Here is a 5034-nt window from a genome sequence, read left to right as displayed (position 1 = left end):
GAGTTGTGTTAATTTCTCATTTATGTTAATAGCATGTCAGCTTCAGTTCTGTTCTATGTCATGTTTATTTTGGCACCTAGGCTGAAGGAACAACCCCTACCTGTGACACATTGCCATCTCATAGCAGAGAGAAAAGCAATGGCAGAACTATACAGTGGCTTTTAAAGCTTCTGCTGGAAGTGTCACATGTCCTTTCTACCCACATTTTATTAGTCAAAGCAAGTCAGAAAGCCAAACCTAATATTGGTGTGTGAGAAGTTTAATTTTCTCTTAGTATAATCCCTCCCACAATATAATTCTGCCCTGTTGGGAGGGGCTGCTAGGGAGGAGCTGGACTTGTATCTGTTTTTACAAACTGATACAAATGGGCATCTAGAAGATCCAGTTAGTGGTGGTCTGCTCCACCCTCCTTCCCTTTTTGTTTTAATTTTGCAGCCTCCCTCTTTCACTGGCCATTCTACCCATTTTCTTCCTGGCTTTGAAGCCTAATCAGCTTCTTTGGACTCTACAAATGATCTTACACCCATTGGTTGAGAAGTTGAGAAAGGGAAGAAAGAAGTGAAACAGAGAAAGGGGAAAAGAAGCTACTTTATTTAGGAAACTTAAACCAGTGTCCCTCCATAGATGTGAGCAAAACTGTGCTCCAGAGGGGAAGTTCATCCGTCCTGCGTGGTATGGACTAACGACATTATCGGTTGTCGGGGGCCATGTTTAATCATTCGCCATGTTTGCTGTGATTGTGCATAGATTTGGGCATACTTGATGAACACTCTTGACTCCTTCGGCTCTAGAAAACACAAGGGTTGCAAGACTGTTGGAAGAGCTAGAAAGAAGACGCATACAGGGGCCGGCCTGGTGGTGCAGCGGTTAAGTTTGCACATTCCGCTTCTCGGCGGCCTGGGGTTTGCTGGTTCGGATCCTGGGTGCAGACATGGCACTGCTTGGCACACCATGCTGTGGTAGGTGTCCCACATATAAAGCTGAGGACGGTGGGAATGGATGTTAGCTCAGGGCCAGGCTTCCTCAGCAAAAAGAGGGGGACTGGCAGTAGTTAGCTCAGGGCTAATCTTCCTCAAAAAAAAAAAAAGAAAAGAAAAGAAAAGAAGACAGGTACAGCTATGATGGAAACAAAAGTAGAGAGAATAAACATTTTAAATGAGGAGAAAATGATGAGAGTTGCATGCGTGTAAGGGATGAATTGTTTCACAGAAGGAATAGTTCCGAAGGACAAAGAGAATCAGGCAGCAATTGAAAAGCTGAGCTTTGCAATCAAGAGTAATCATCAGGAGGCAAGGCACAGTGATTAGCAAAATGGAAAGCCTGGCCTACAAGTTCAATGATCGGAATCAACACAGATGTCCTTTAGCCTGCTCTAATTCAGGAGAGGGCCAAGAGTTTGTCTGACAACTTAAAGGCTAAATATGTTTGTGGTAGACCAAGGCTGGGCCTGCCTGCAGCTTAAGTGGAAAACTCCTCCAGCCTGCCTCCCCGCTGTAGGTAAGGAGCCATCGCCCAGGGCTGGGTGCAGCATGCGTGTCAAGGTCTGCATCTGGACACCAGCCTGAATAAGCAGCTTGCTGAGTAACTACACTTTGGCCTTCTATGGGAGCATCACTGTTTCTGGTTGCTAATGTGGCTGGAGGTATGAAAAACAGTGAGCCCCACTTCTGGGCCCCCCTGACCTCCCAGACATCTCGCTCTCTTCAGGCTGCCAAGTCTACCAAATATATGATGTCTCTGTGGAAAATGAAGGAGGTGATAAACAGCTCCATCTGCCTCACCTCGTGTCTGTCCTTTGCACTGCTTACATGTTGCTTTGGAAGTAAATCAAAGTACAGCATCTTTGAACTGAGCTGAGAATGTCATTCTTGCCCATCCTCTCACCTAGACCAACTCCATGTTCTGCCTCTGCACGGGGTGAAAGCGCTGCTCTTGTTAAAAGCCATGAGTGGTCCATTAGGTCAAGGCCTGGCCCCATCTGCTCTGTCGTATGAGTGGTAAGCACAGATACTATATCTGCTGAGGCTAAGGGGTTACTGCCTCAGGAGATTTTCAGTTACCTACTGGGGTGGAGAAAATGCCCAATAGCACATATGTGTCACCAGAGAGGGGACAAGTGCATCTGATTTAGAAGTTTTGAGACCCATCTAACAGGTAGAAATGCGTTCATTTATTGTAAGCTTAAATCCTCTTACTCACATTAGACAGTGGCACTGGGGCCCAAACCCCGCCTGCCTGGTTTCTCCCTTTCCCACTGAAAGGCTGTCTGCAGGGCTCCTCACAACATGGTATGAACAGCACCGCCCTACGTCCTGCGGTGTTAGGAAGTCGTGGTCCAAACCGGGACACTTCTGAGTGTGAATTATGCCAGATGATAGACGTAACCTGGGACTGTCCTGGGAAAACTGGGATTACAGCTACCCTACAGACATCCTAATCCCAGTATTTGCCTATCTGAGGCTCCTTCCAAAGGGACCTGTTCTGTCCATAGCCCCACCTGGAAAGGCAACCCCAGGCTCACCAGGCTGACCCTGAGCACGAGATTGGATTCTAGCAGAGCACGTGACCCAAGGCTGGTAAATAACCCTGGACCAGTGACTCCAGGAGACCTTGATGAGGCTGGCGGGACGTGACAAGCCTGGTCAAGCACATTCTCTCTTTTCTGAATCGGAAATACTGACCAAAATCCGGGAGTGGGTGGCGGGTAGCGAGTCTGTTTTTTCTGCCTCCACACTGTTCACACGCAGAACACACACTGCCGTTGTCAGGAGGTAACATCTGTCGTTCCACTGAAGCAACTCTCTACTGCGACGGAGCGGGGAGGGGAAGCAGCAATATAAAAATCTCCAGCGATGTCTGCTAAAACCACAGATGTACACACCCTCGACCAAGAAATTTCAAGTCTTGAAATTTATCCATTAGATGTACTCGCATACTTGCAAAATGATATTTATAGAGAGGATATTTATTGCAGTAATGTTTTACTAGCAAAAGATTCGCAAAAAAAAAAATTTTGAAAACCCTAAATATTGATCTATAGGGAACTTATTAATAGGCTACATATATCCATAAAGTGTGAAAAATGAGTGTACTAAATGGAATGACCTTCAAGATATATTAAGTGAAAAAAGCAAGGTACTGAACAGTGTAAACAGTATGCTACAATTTGTGGGAAAGGTGGGGCAGACGAAATGTGTTTGTGAGTGTTTTGCTTATGTATACATAGAATAATAAGGAAGATAAGGGTTGCCTCCAGGGAGAGGAATTTGATGGCTGGGGGACTAAAATGGAGAATTTTTACTGTATAATCTTTTATACTTATTGAATTTTGAACCACCATGTGAAATTATGACCTATTTTGAAAATCAGCAAGTAAAATTAAAGATCTGAGATGTATGTACAGCTCATAGGTAGGAAAAATTTAAAATAATTTGCCTTAGAAATATTAACTCCATCCTTGCCAATAGGCCCACCTAGTATCCCTTAGGGCACAGTGGACTCAGGAGCATTGGGATTTGGGGACTGGCGGTTTGGGGATTGGGTGGCAAAGTCCTGACTATTCAGTAAACACGTTAGGCACTATGGAGATTACAGAAATTAATAAAATAATTTACAGTTGCACAATAAAGTAAGTATGCTTTACACTACTGAATTTTATATTTTTTATATTTTAAAATATAAAATACTTTTATATTTATATTTTAATTATTATAAATTATATTATAAAATATTTATATTTTAATATTTTATATTGCACTTAAAAATCGTTTAAGATGATCAATTTTTTTTAAAGATTCCTGTTTTTTTCCTCTTCTCCCCAAAGCTCCCCAGTACATAGTTGTATATTCTAGCTGTAGTTCCTTCTGGCTCTGCTATGTGGGTTGCCGCCTCAACATGGTGCCATGTCCACGCCAGGATCCAAACAGGAAAAACCCTGGGCCGCCGAAGCAGAGCCCGCAAACTTAACCACTCAGCCACATGGCTGGCTCTAAGGTGGTAAATGTTATGTTATGTATTTTTTTACCACAATTTAAAAAACAAAGTAAATTAAAAAAATTTATAGTCTACTTTAGAGCCTGGATATAATCTAGTATTTTAGCCATAGATGATACTCAACAAATGTTTAATAAATGGAATAGAACTGGCAGAAGAGAGAATGAAAACAATAAATTAAAATACAAAATGGAGTGAAATGGTTGTTATTATAAAGGGATAACCCAAGTGATGAAAGCAAGCGGAGGAAAGGCCGATCCTTTCTGATGGAGAGGATCAGGGATGCGTGCATCGTGATGGAGAGCATCAGGGGTGTGTGCACTGTGATGGAGAGGATCAAGGATGTGTGCATTCTGATGGAGAGGAACAGGGATGTGTGCATTGTGATGGAGAGGAACAGAGATGTGTGCACTGTGATGGAGAGGACCAGGGGTGTGTGCAGTGTGATGGAGAGGAACAGAGATGTGTGCACTGTGATGGAGAGGATCAGGGGTGTGTGCAGTGTGATGGAGAGGAACAGAGATGTGTGCACTGTGATGGAGAGGATCAGGGGTGTGTGCAGTGTGATGGAGAGGAACAAAACAAAGGCTTTTGGATCGTATAGTCCTGGGATCCATTCCTGGCTAAGTGATGTAATTCCTCATTTCCTCCTTGTACAAAGGGCTGATAACATCCACCGTCCAAGGCTGCTGTCCATGCTGGGCACATAGTGAGTGCTTTACATATGTTGGTCCCCAGGGATATTCAGCAAGAGCCCTGGCGGATGAGTCAAAACTTGATAATCTGGAAAAAGTCTAAGAAAAAGGTATTTCAATTGGGTGAGTTAAGCAAGAGGATCTGAGATGTTCATGAAAGCCATTCAGGGGACTTCAGTAACCCTCGTATGTGGCTAAATGCCCGAGAAAGACCTGGGCCTCCTCTTTCTTTTGGTTTCTGCTCATTTTCTTCTTTTGACTTCTTACAGCTTTTCTTTCCTCCTCCTCCTTTTTTTTTTTTATCCTTCTTTTTCTTTTTTTTAATGTCAGAAGCTAGATTCTATTC

Source organism: Equus asinus, chromosome 5 (genome assembly GCF_041296235.1).
Source record: "Equus asinus isolate D_3611 breed Donkey chromosome 5, EquAss-T2T_v2, whole genome shotgun sequence".
Taxonomy (NCBI): Eukaryota; Metazoa; Chordata; class Mammalia; order Perissodactyla; family Equidae; genus Equus; species Equus asinus.
The sequence above is the reverse complement of the archived record's forward strand: the minus strand, read 5'-3'. Positions refer to the sequence as shown.